This window comes from Sabethes cyaneus, chromosome 2 (assembly GCF_943734655.1).
Source record: "Sabethes cyaneus chromosome 2, idSabCyanKW18_F2, whole genome shotgun sequence".
In the NCBI taxonomy this organism is placed as follows: domain Eukaryota; kingdom Metazoa; phylum Arthropoda; class Insecta; order Diptera; family Culicidae; genus Sabethes; species Sabethes cyaneus.
Genome location: NC_071354.1, coordinates 63,784,244 through 63,797,368, shown reverse-complemented (window position 1 = coordinate 63,797,368; position 13,125 = coordinate 63,784,244).

Below are 13,125 nucleotides of genomic sequence, written 5' to 3'. Positions count from 1 at the left end.
TTCTATTACCTTCCGATAAACATAAGTAGTGCTAAATAAACTACCAGCCACTAATTTTTGAAAATAATTTTTGGAAATAGTTCAACTAGCCATGAATGAACAATTTTATCAATTTGTAAGAAGCCGCACACTTATTTTTGTTATTATTTTCAAAAATTAGCGGCTAGTAGTTTATTTAGTGGCACTTTAACTTATCGGAAGCTAATGAAAGCGCTAACAGATTTGAAACCTAGCGAACGCACTACTCGCTGGCTAAAAGGTTAGCGGTTAGCTGATTAGCGGTGCCCACCTCTGGCTATTATACAACAAAAATGTTACTTGAGTATGTTTTCAGCAACGGTATGTGTATCTCAGTATCTAGAGGACCGATTTGGCTGAATTTTTTTTGACGTGTAAAAATTGTGTAGCTTTAAAAAAAAAATCGTTACACTTCGCAACCAGTAAGAGATAGATAGTTACTATGTACAGCAAAGTTGCTTATTTTACTGTGTTCTACAACTTCTGTGGAGTCACTGTACTTTTTTGGACGCATTCAAAAAAAACAAAAAATTGTGTCACCCTAATAGGTAGATTTACGGTCACCCTATTAATGTAAAAAGTTGCCCCATATTTTTTTAATAAATTTTTCCAAAGACACACCACCTGGAAAATTAAGTATTTTTACGCTAGAGCACATGATCGCGTTTTTTTTCTATTTGGTTCATATCAGTAGAGTTTGCTTAAATAATTTCATCAATGTTTTATCAAATAACTTTTGACTGGTAAGGCCAATTCTAATAAGATTCAGCAGATATGTTCACAGCGTTAAGGCCTCTCGTTTGATACTAAGATAATTGAAATCTAATTAATTATCTGATTAAAATCGTTATAAATAATTGTATGTTTTATTATGCTGTACACGACTGCTCATAACTTTCAAATTAAACATCCAATAAAAAAACAAATCAATAGTGATCTATGAGACTATATCACCTACCAAATGAGTCTAATAGCGCATAAATCGGTTTGGCTATCTCTGAGAAACGCTCGACTAATTGACACCTTGAAAAAGCACATTTTCAAGCTTAACTTTTGAACCGCTTGATTGTTTTCGATACAACCCTCCCAAAAAATTTGCGGTAGCAAGAGCATTCATTTGATACTAAAATGGTTGAAATCAGTTGAGCGGTTCCGGAGAAAATCATGTCACGTAATTTTTACATTTTTGCTTATAACTTGTAAGTATGAGAAAGCTCACACTGCCCTGCTAGCTCACTCTATCTACTCAGGGTCGTAGCGTGTTCTGGGGACTCAGTACACACGATTACTTACCGTCACGAACCAACTAAAGCGGACAACGAAAGAGAATTTGACAGAGAAAAAGATCGGCTCTTTAGACTTAAAAGAAATTGTCCATCTTAAACGTTTATTGAACCAGGTTTAGGATCACGATGCGGTACCGATCAGGAACACGACGCATTGGGGCCCATCGACGACATGCAGGACGAGAGAGAGAGAGAGAGAGAGAGAGAGAGAGAGAGAGAGAGAGAGAGAGAGAGAGAGAGAGAGAGAGAGAGAGAGAGAGAGAGAGGTTACATACCATGACCGCTTCACGGTCAAATTGCGGGTATCCGAAGCGATGACAGGCCAGACGATCTTACTCGATGGGTGTTCTTGCCCTTAGAGAGGGTAATCCGCTCGATAATGCCGGGCAATCCAGAACCGGAAGCAGGTAACGTTGCTTATCTTCTCGGGGCAGTCATCTGTAGAAGCTACGATCTCCCCTATTGAACAGGATCACCTCAATCACGAACAGCTGCTATCTTTCTATACTACAGCACTGCACAAGTCTTCGAAGTGTATTCTTCTCGAAAAATGGCTATTTGGGTTCACCAGAGCTTAGTTTGTCACACGGTTTGATCTTCCCCGTTTCACATCCTCCATCTCCCTCTAATCTCCGACGATCTCCTCTCTCCCTTTTCTTAACCGGATGCTTAACAATCGCTAGCGACAATAATTCCCTTTTTTCGCCAATTCGCTGAACCGGTTAAACTTCCAGGGCTGTGCAGGATCCCTAGGGGTTAGTTTAGCGATTCAATTTTAATGCGGACTATTTTGCCGTCTTTTGTCGTTGCGGTTTTTCCGGTACATCTTATCTTTCTGGTTTTTTGTAACCGTTTATAAGTCGTGGCCGCCCTCTAGACGGTATCACGGCTCCGTATGAAGCACGTTCAATACCCCAACGTCTGGTCTGCACGTTCCGGGGTGGGCTCGCAAGGTCTCTTTTAGGTCTAGGTGTCAGCCGGCGGTGATTCCACGGGCTTATGAACGGCCACAATACATGGTGCTCTTTTTTCGCAAATTATCGTAGCCTAATTAACGGTTGTTTTTTATGTTAGTAGATGTTAGTGAATACTTAAACCTATGTTAAACAAAAAATAAAAATTTTGAACAGCAAAGAAAATTAACAATTAACGACAATATTTAGAGCCAATCAAATACAAACAAAACAAAATATTTACAGACTTAAGAACTAAGACATTAAACTAGACAAACTTTTTCATTGTACCGATCTATTTGAAAGTGATCGGTAACAAACTTTTAAACAAAATGTCGGACCGTAAAACAATTCAATACTTAGTGATCTACAAGGTGATAACACCTTTCAAATAAGCGTAATAGCAAACGAATCGGTTCAGCCATCTCCGAGAAACTGACGACTAAAGTCAAGCGTCACATACACACACACACACGCACACACGCACACACACACAGGCGCCCGCGCGCACACTGATCTGAGCAGATTTCCCTACTCGTTAAAAAACACGCACATACACACACGCATTGCTCAATAATATGTCAAAGTCATCTGCAAAGCCTAGGTATTGGCTACCCTCAGTGAAAATCGTGCCTCTCGTTTTGTTGACCGCTCTGTCGGATCACTTTCTCAAATGCGATATTGAACAGCATGCAGGATAAAACGTTATCTTGTCTCAACCCTCGCCGCATCTCAAAGGGACTTGTGAGAGTATCCCAGAGATGCGCACGAAACACATCACACGATCCAATGTAGCTCTGATCAGTCGCGCCAGTTTATTCGAAAAACCGAGTTCGTGCATTATCTACTATAGCTGGTCTCGATCGATTGTATCGTATGCTGCTTTAAAATCAATGAAGATGTGGTGTGTGGGCACGTTGTACTCCCGATATTCTTGCAAGAGCTCTCGGATGGTGAAAGTTAAGTCCGCGGAAGCGTTATGCCGCGGTAGTTAAAACACCCTATTTGTAGATGAGGCAAACCACTTCTTCCATCCATTCCTCTGGTAACTTCTTCTCCTCACAAATCTAGGAAATCTTTTAGTGTAGAGCCGTTGCCAGCGTTTCTCGGGCATGCTTATAAAGCTCTGCCATTAGGCGGTCCATACCAGCGGCTTTGATGGTTTTCAGCAACCCGATTTCTCGTTTGACTTCTTGGAGTTCTGGTTTCGGTGTGTAGAGCCTTACGAGAATGGTTCACCTTCTCGTAAAACTTCCACGCTTAGCATAAGCTCGAAACAGTTGTTCTAATTCTTTACGATCTATGTCCTCTTTTTGACGCTTTTTACTCCTTAAGAACGTGATCAACTGGTTCCTAGCTCGTCGGCATTTAGGTAAGTTCTCCCTAGTTGCAAAACTCAGATAATTTTTCCAGGCAATTTTCTTCCTCTCCACCGCTTGTTGGCATTCCCCATCAAACCAATCAATTTGTATGCTCTGAGGCCCTTCACCTATTGCGAGCGTATTCTGCCTCAACCGCCTTCAAGGTTTGAAGTACTTCGAAGCACCAGAAAACAGTACACAGAACTTAATTTATACTTTTCAGAAAACTAACAAACATTTAAAAGCACAAATGTCGGTTAAGCTTTTATTTAAACCAAAATTTAATTAAATTTTGCTATTATACTTGATTAAACTTCAAAATTTGTATCAGTCTGATATTTGTTCTCTATGTATTATCTGTGCTGTTATGGCCTAGGTATAAATCTATTAACCAACTAAGCATATGTATTCAAATACTCTGTTGCTAAAAACATCAGAAATGCCGCCTCGAACAAATACTCCAATGTATTCAGATTAGTTCAGTCTCTATCACTACACTTGTGAACAGACTGGAACAATTGTTTGTAATTGAGTGATGCGATTCTATGGCACGAGAACGATTGATAAAATAATAAATATTTCACACCATCCAGTTTGACCAGAATTAGGATCTCCACATTAGGGATTAGCACCTTACAAAATTCCACAAACCAACGCTAAATGTGTGTGCAACGCTCGAAAAGTTCGCGCTTTCGTTTATTTTTTTCGGACGGTGAGTCTGACCTTTTGCAAACTTCTATCTCGCTCGGCTGGCCGTTTCCAAATCAATAGACCGTCGTCGTCGTCATCGTCGTTAATGCATTCACTCCGAAGACAGCAACGCGGTTTGACCTTGAGAGTGTTGCAAACATATTTTTACCATAAACGTGTGTAATAAAAAAAAACGTCAGCGGTTGTTGTGGGTAGATAAGATAGTTTGGATATTAGCGGAATAAACATTGGACATCCATGAACTTGACCGAGCTCAATGTCTGTCTGTGCAGAGACCATTCGCATCGGTGCTTTTGCGCCTGGCCATTGTATTCGTCGTCGTTGTTATTAAATGCCAGCACATTTTTCTGTCTTTCTCCACCTCTGCAGCAGCACCGGTTCCCGATCATCATCATATGCAATCAGCGAACCAGAAGCGCCCCAGCAGCTGTCAGCATTTTTCAATGCTGTGAATCAAAACAGCAGATAGTGGGTGTGTGGTTTATATTTCCGGTTTCCTCGCCAGCTGTGGCATTGTGATCACCGTCTCGTACGTTTCATCATCATCATGATCATCATCGTAAATACCATTCCGGTGTGCATAATCGTTTGAACTGCTTGAGTGTTTAACGAAAACAAATATTTTCTTTTTTTTTGTGGAATGTGGAATTCCGAATTCGTTTCGATTTTTTTTTCTTATTCCATCTCAAGTTCTACTGTTGCTCTTGTTTGTTAGTTCGCAGTATTGTTGCAGTGTATTTAGATTAGCGCTCGGTTCATATCGATGACATAAGCCGGTGCGTTAGTTTGAGACACGGTTCTGCTGCCTAATCAGCCAGTTCGCGAAAGTTGTACGGTTCGAATCGAGCGGTTGCGCCTGAGCGGATCGAGATCAGGGCGGTACGGTCAATGCAACGCTAATTCGGAGGGCAACACGATCGGTAAACGGCAGCAGCGACAAAGACACAGCGAACGACGGATGCTGAACTCAAACTCACCAATGACTTAACTCAGTTACGGTGGAATTCGACTTGGTTTGATTAATTAAAGACTTTAGTCTTTGAGGTTTACTCCTAATTCAGACTGTAAAGTTTTCATTAGGTAGACGGACTTTAAGTGTTTGAATAATATTTTATGTATGTATGTATGTATGTATGTATGTATGTATGTATGTATGTATGTATGTATGTATGTATGTATGTATGTATGTATGTATGTATGTATGTATGTATGTATGTATGTATGTATGTATGTATGTATGTATGTATGTATAAATGTATGTATGTATGTATGTATGTATGTATGTATGTATGTATGTATGTATGTATGTATGTATGTATGTATGTATGTATGTATGTATGTATGTATGTATGTATGTATGTATGTATGTATGTATGTATGTATGTATGTATGTATGTATGTATGTATGTATGTATGTATGTATGTATGTATGTATGTATGTATGTATGTATGTATGTATGTATGTATGTATGTATGTATGTATGTATGTATGTATGTATGTATGTATGTATGTATGTATGTATGTATGTATGTATGTATGTATGTATGTATGTATGTATGTATGTATGTATGTATAAAACTACTACCTATTTCTGCAGAACAACCGTTCATAGTAATGGGCCTATCTTGACAAAGGGAGTTGTACAAACTTAACGATTGGGCACGTTTATCAGCTCCTGTATGAAAGGCCAAAAGGTAATTGGTCGGCAAACAACATCATTTGTAACGTACCAATGATGTTTAACAATCTCCTTCCAAGAACTATATCGCTTGACTCTGTCGATTCTCCTATTGAGCCAAGACTCTCAAACAAGCAACATTTAGTTTTGCAATGGCGTAGTTCATCAAGCTTACTAAGCTTGTGAGCACAAATACTCTTGTTCAATAGCCACAGGACAGCAACACACTAAAAGCTTTCTTTTAACTAGTGCTGCCTTTAGTAAGTACTCGTGACGACGTGACTGTAGGGATTATCAGCCGTAACTGTAAAAACCCAGGTGTCAAATATTAGCCAAAGTGTAAAAGTGCAAAATTTTTGCATGAAGTCATATTTTCGACTGTAAAATGACCTATTTCCACCTACGAAATTACATTAAACAAGCCGTGAAATAAAGATATGCGCATATTTTCAGAATATTCGGCAAAAAACCGTAATTTAATTAACACAAAAAACACTCCTCAGCCCATTAACACCTCCATTGTACACCGAAATCAGCGGATTCTCCACTGCAGCAACCCGACGCAAACAAGCAAGTTGTTTTGCCGGAACGCCGGAAAGTCCGCTTTAAAATTGGGGAAATTTTCCAAATTTGCAGTTTTGGAAACAGCTGTGCTTTAGTCGTTTGTTTAAACAATTTTGTTAACTATCAATTCATTTTCTTTAGTCGTGCGCTACGATTAACCTTTCCAGCCAGACCTTCCATGGATTCAACCTCTGAGAGGTTCAACAAGTTTAGTCGTGCGCTACGATTAACCTTTCCAGCCAGACCTTCCATGGATTCAACCTCTGAGAGGTTCAACAAGTCATCCTCCGTATCATCCGATCCATCAATTATCAACCACCAGAAGACAAAGAGCAATCGGACGATTCTGAAATTACCCGGGAAAACTCCTCTCCTGAAAGAAAACCAGTTTCCGATAATTCCCACGATGCAGTCAGGTTTGGTTCCAAACTGCACCTAAAACAGTGTTTCGCATTACCTACTGTTGAATGAAATAAAACGAGCCCCCGTCCATCGTCGTCGTCGTCGCTCAACGACACGCCAAGGTTGTCGTCGTCGATCATATAAGTGCGACGGATCGATCGCACGACGAGGTAGCGAGGGGCTCATTTAAAGACCTTCTCGTTCGATTCTTTTTGGCAAGGTTCGCTTTCATCAAACAGGCGGAAAGAGAGACGCCAAAAAGCAGCGCAAAACCTGTTGTGCAAATTGCAATTACTAAGCGGTACCATGCTTGATGGGGCAATTTAGACATAATAGGTACGATTCCGATCGGAGTGCAGTTGGTGCTGCAGCCGGTTGGGACCGGTTCGCAAGACGGGGTCTCTTGCGGGATGCACAAGTGTCCGTCGTCGGACTGAACTCGCACTCGTTTTTGGGTGGTGCTTCTTCGATCTGTAAATGAGAAACCTCCGAATAGCCCATGATTACGGTTATTATTGTCCTACGGGGTGAATTTTTCGCGACGTAATTTTTCCATCAATGGTGTACGAGACACGTTAATTTGTGTCGTGTCCAATTGGTTGGGATCTGGTTTAGTTCGCATTCGTTGGCCTATTGGGCCTTGTCTAGCAAAGATTATTTACACTTGTCACTACATTGTATGAGTGGAAGCGGTGAAATACGCGTAATAAATGAAGGAAAACTGGCAGTAAGGCTTGAGTCTGCATAGAAAAACTATTAGGAGGTAAAAGGTGTTTTAACTAGAGCTTGAGATTGAACTTAGAGAGGGTAATTACTCAAAGTGATGTCGATTATCGAATCACCAAGTTATGAGTAGATGAACGTGCTACGTAAGGCAAGTCATATTTGTATTCTATAATCACTATTTGCTTTCGCATAAATTTTCCGACAATTTATACGTTTCTATTTGACATTGATCAAAACATAAGTCTGCAACGCAACTAAATTCTTTCATGTTGCTAACTAAGTTAGTAACAAAGAGCCAAGCCACTTTTTTAACTTTTTTTAACCACTGCGAATTAGTTTCAAATTTAAGAAGAAGTACGGGTGTTATGTAGCATTTTATTTTAAATTGGAGCGTAAAGTTTTATTGTCCGTTACGGCTGGTTGGAACCATTACCTAAGAGCAGGAACTGGATGTTATAGGTAGGACATTGTTAACAAGAACCGTGAAGTTGGAAGTAATTCATGGTAGGTAGGCTAGTATAAATGTTGCGACATCCAGAGTACATCATTGTAGCTTTTCGCTCGCGGGGGCGCGGCGCGACAACTAAGTAATACGGACTGTTTCTAAAACATTCTGAAACAGGCAATATCCCATAGAATAATTAATAAATTGTAGCAGTATACATTGGTTTGCAGCACATGCACATTAAATTTTAACGTGCATAATCTATACCTATAAAGAAGGATTTCTGTCTGTCTGTCTGTCTGTCTGTCTGTCTGTCTGTCTGTCTGTCTGTCTGTCTGTCTGTCTGTCTGTCTGTCTGTCTGTCTGTCTGTCTGTCTGTCTGTCTGTCTGTCTGTCTGTCTGTCTGTCTGTCTGTCTGTCTGTCTGTCTGTCTGTCTGTCTGTCTGTCTGTCTGTCTGTCTGTCTGTCTGTCTGTCTGTCTGTCTGTCTGTCTGTCTGTCTGTCTGTCTGTCTGTCTGTCTGTCTGTCTGTCTGTCTGTCTGTCTGTCTGTCTGTCTGTCTGTCTGTCTGTCTGTCTGTCTGTCTGTCTGTCTGTCTGTCTGTCTGTCTGTCTGTCTGTCTGTCTGTCTGTCTGTCTGTCTGTCTGTCTGTCTGTCTGTCTGTCTGTCTGTCTGTCTGTCTGTCTGTCTGTCTGTCTGTCTGTCTGTCTGTCTGTCTGTCTGTCTGTCTGTCTGTCTGTCTGTCTGTCTGTCTGTCTGTCTGTCTGTCTGTCTGTCTGTCTGTCTGTCTGTCTGTCTGTCTGTCTGTCTGTCTGTCTGTCTGTCTGTCTGTCTGTCTGTCTGTCTGTCTGTCTGTCTGTCTGTCTGTCTGTCTGTCTGTCTGTCTGTCTGTCTGTCTGTCTGTCTGTCTGTCTGTCTGTCTGTCTGTCTGTCTGTCTGTCTGTCTGTCTGTCTGTCTGTCTGTCTGTCTGTCTGTCTGTCTGTCTGTCTGTCTGTCTGTCTGTCTGTCTGTCTGTCTGTCTGTCTGTCTGTCTGTCTGTCTGTCTGTCTGTCTGTCTGTCTGTCTGTCTGTCTGTCTGTCTGTCTGTCTGTCTGTCTGTCTGTCTGTCTGTCTGTCTGTCTGTCTGTCTGTCTGTCTGTCTGTCTGTCTGTCTGTCTGTCTGTCTGTCTGTCTGTCTGTCTGTCTGTCTGTCTGTCTGTCTGTCTGTCTGTCTGTCTGTCTGTCTGTCTGTCTGTCTGTCTGTCTGTCTGTCTGTCTGTCTGTCTGTCTGTCTGTCTGTCTGTCTGTCTGTCTGTCTGTCTGTCTGTCTGTCTGTCTGTCTGTCTGTCTGTCTGTCTGTCTGTCTGTCTGTCTGTCTGTCTGTCTGTCTGTCTGTCTGTCTGTCTGTCTGTCTGTCTGTCTGTCTGTCTGTCTGTCTGTCTGTCTGTCTGTCTGTCTGTCTGTCTGTCTGTCTGTCTGTCTGTCTGTCTGTCTGTCTGTCTGTCTGTCTGTCTGTCTGTCTGTCTGTCTGTCTGTCTGTCTGTCTGTCTGTCTGTCTGTCTGTCTGTCTGTCTGTCTGTCTGTCTGTCTGTCTGTCTGTCTGTCTGTCTGTCTGTCTGTCTGTCTGTCTGTCTGTCTGTCTGTCTGTCTGTCTGTCTGTCTGTCTGTCTGTCTGTCTGTCTGTCTGTCTGTCTGTCTGTCTGTCTGTCTGTCTGTCTGTCTGTCTGTCTGTCTGTCTGTCTGTCTGTCTGTCTGTCTGTCTGTCTGTCTGTCTGTCTGTCTGTCTGTCTGTCTGTCTGTCTGTCTGTCTGTCTGTCTGTCTGTCTGTCTGTCTGTCTGTCTGTCTGTCTGTCTGTCTGTCTGTCTGTCTGTCTGTCTGTCTGTCTGTCTGTCTGTCTGTCTGTCTGTCTGTCTGTCTGTCTGTCTGTCTGTCTGTCTGTCTGTCTGTCTGTCTGTCTGTCTGTCTGTCTGTCTGTCTGTCTGTCTGTCTGTCTGTCTGTCTGTCTGTCTGTCTGTCTGTCTGTCTGTCTGTCTGTCTGTCTGTCTGTCTGTCTGTCTGTCTGTCTGTCTGTCTGTCTGTCTGTCTGTCTGTCTGTCTGTCTGTCTGTCTGTCTGTCTGTCTGTCTGTCTGTCTGTCTGTCTGTCTGTCTGTCTGTCTGTCTGTCTGTCTGTCTGTCTGTCTGTCTGTCTGTCTGTCTGTCTGTCTGTCTGTCTGTCTGTCTGTCTGTCTGTCTGTCTGTCTGTCTGTCTGTCTGTCTGTCTGTCTGTCTGTCTGTCTGTCTGTCTGTCTGTCTGTCTGTCTGTCTGTCTGTCTGTCTGTCTGTCTGTCTGTCTGTCTGTCTGTCTGTCTGTCTGTCTGTCTGTCTGTCTGTCTGTCTGTCTGTCTGTCTGTCTGTCTGTCTGTCTGTCTGTCTGTCTGTCTGTCTGTCTGTCTGTCTGTCTGTCTGTCTGTCTGTCTGTCTGTCTGTCTGTCTGTCTGTCTGTCTGTCTGTCTGTCTGTCTGTCTGTCTGTCTGTCTGTCTGTCTGTCTGTCTGTCTGTCTGTCTGTCTGTCTGTCTGTCTGTCTGTCTGTCTGTCTGTCTGTCTGTCTGTCTGTCTGTCTGTCTGTCTGTCTGTCTGTCTGTCTGTCTGTCTGTCTGTCTGTCTGTCTGTCTGTCTGTCTGTCTGTCTGTCTGTCTGTCTGTCTGTCTGTCTGTCTGTCTGTCTGTCTGTCTGTCTGTCTGTCTGTCTGTCTGTCTGTCTGTCTGTCTGTCTGTCTGTCTGTCTGTCTGTCTGTCTGTCTGTCTGTCTGTCTGTCTGTCTGTCTGTCTGTCTGTCTGTCTGTCTGTCTGTCTGTCTGTCTGTCTGTCTGTCTGTCTGTCTGTCTGTCTGTCTGTCTGTCTGTCTGTCTGTCTGTCTGTCTGTCTGTCTGTCTGTCTGTCTGTCTGTCTGTCTGTCTGTCTGTCTGTCTGTCTGTCTGTCTGTCTGTCTGTCTGTCTGTCTGTCTGTCTGTCTGTCTGTCTGTCTGTCTGTCTGTCTGTCTGTCTGTCTGTCTGTCTGTCTGTCTGTCTGTCTGTCTGTCTGTCTGTCTGTCTGTCTGTCTGTCTGTCTGTCTGTCTGTCTGTCTGTCTGTCTGTCTGTCTGTCTGTCTGTCTGTCTGTCTGTCTGTCTGTCCGTATGTTCCTTATAGAATCGAAAACTACTGAACCAATCGGCATGAAAATATGCATGTAGAGATTTTTTGGGGCCAGGAAAGGTTTTAGTGATGGTTAGAAACCCCTCCCCCCACTAAGAGGGGGGGCTCCTATACTAATGAAACACAAATTTCTGCATAACTCGACAACTAATCAAGCAAATAGAACAAAATTTGGCATGCGGGTGTTTTCGGTGACAAGAATTTATTCTATGGTAAATTGAGACCCCTCCCCTCTTTATAAGGGGAATTATAACTCCTCTCCTCTTTAAAAGGGGGGGCATCCATACAAAATTCCTCATAACTCGAGAACTAATCAAGCAAATGGAACCAAATTTGGCATGTGAAAGTTTTCGAGGGCAAGAATATTTTCTATAGTAAATTAGGACCCCTCCCCACTTTAAGAGGGGGGGCTCCTGTACCAAAGAAACACGATTTTCCTCATAACTCGAGAAGTAATTAAGCAAATGGAACCAAATTTGGCATGTGGGTGTTTTTGGAGACAAAAATTTTTTCTATGATGAATTGGGACTCCTCCCCGTTTTAGGAGGGGGGGGGGATCCTATACACATGAAATACAAATTTCCTCATAACTTAAGAACTAATCAAGCAAATGGAACAAAATTTGGCATGTGAAAGTTTTCGAGGACAAGAATATTTTCTATGGTGAATTAGGACCCCTCCCCACTTTAAGAGGGGGGGCTCCTATACAAACGAAATACAAATTTCCTCATAACTTGAGAACTAATCAAGCAAATGGAACCAAATTTGGCACGTGGGTGTTTTTGGAGACAAATTTTTTTTCTATGATGAATTGGGACCCCTCCCCACTTTAGAAAGGGGGGCTCCTATACAAACGAAATACAAATTTCCTCATAACTCGAGAACTAATCAAGCAAATGGAACCAAATTTGGCACGTGGGTGTTTTCGGAGACAAAAATTTTTTCTATGATGAATTGGGAGCCCTACCCACTTTAGGAGGGGGGGCTCCTATACAAATGAAATTCAAATTTCCTCATAACTCGAAAACTAATCGAGCAAATAGAACCAAATTTGGCATGTGGAGGTTTCTGGAGGCAAAAATATTTTCTATGGTGAATTAGGACCCCTCTCAACTTTAAGAGGGGGTGCTTCTACACAAATGAAATACAAATTTCCTCATAATTCGAGAACTAATCAAGCAAATGAAACCATATTTGGCATGTGGGTGTTTTTGGAGGCAACCATTTTTTCTATGATGAATTTGGACCCCTTAGCTTTTTAAGAGGGGGGGCTCCCATACAAACGAAATACAAATTTCCTCATAACTCTAGAACTAATCAAGCAAATGGAACCAAATTTGGCATGTGGGAGATTTTGGAGTCTTGAATTTATTTTACGATAGTTAGAGACCTCTCACCCCTGTGGTAGGGGGATATGGACTCTCATACAAATAAAACAGAAATTTTTGCGAAACTCAAAAACTAATCGAACTCGAGAAATTCGAGACTCTTCCATAAAACATTAGTCAATACAAGACCACAAAAACTATCTATAATAACACTAGATCATTCAGGACGAGACGGTCGCGAGTGTTGCCGGTGACCCGCCGTCGGAAGCGCCGCCCACTGGGGGGCTTGCAAAACTCGAGATTGTGACAAAGATCATCCGAGATTCATGATTTATGTACAACACAGGTTAATTTGTGGCAATACGAAGTTTGTCGGGTCAGCTAGTACGTATATATAATACGCAGACGTAGATACGTACGAATCAGCGCTCTATCGAAATTCTGCAATTTTCGAAAACTGGTCGTTTTAACCAAATTTAGTTGCTTCCTGACATGAAA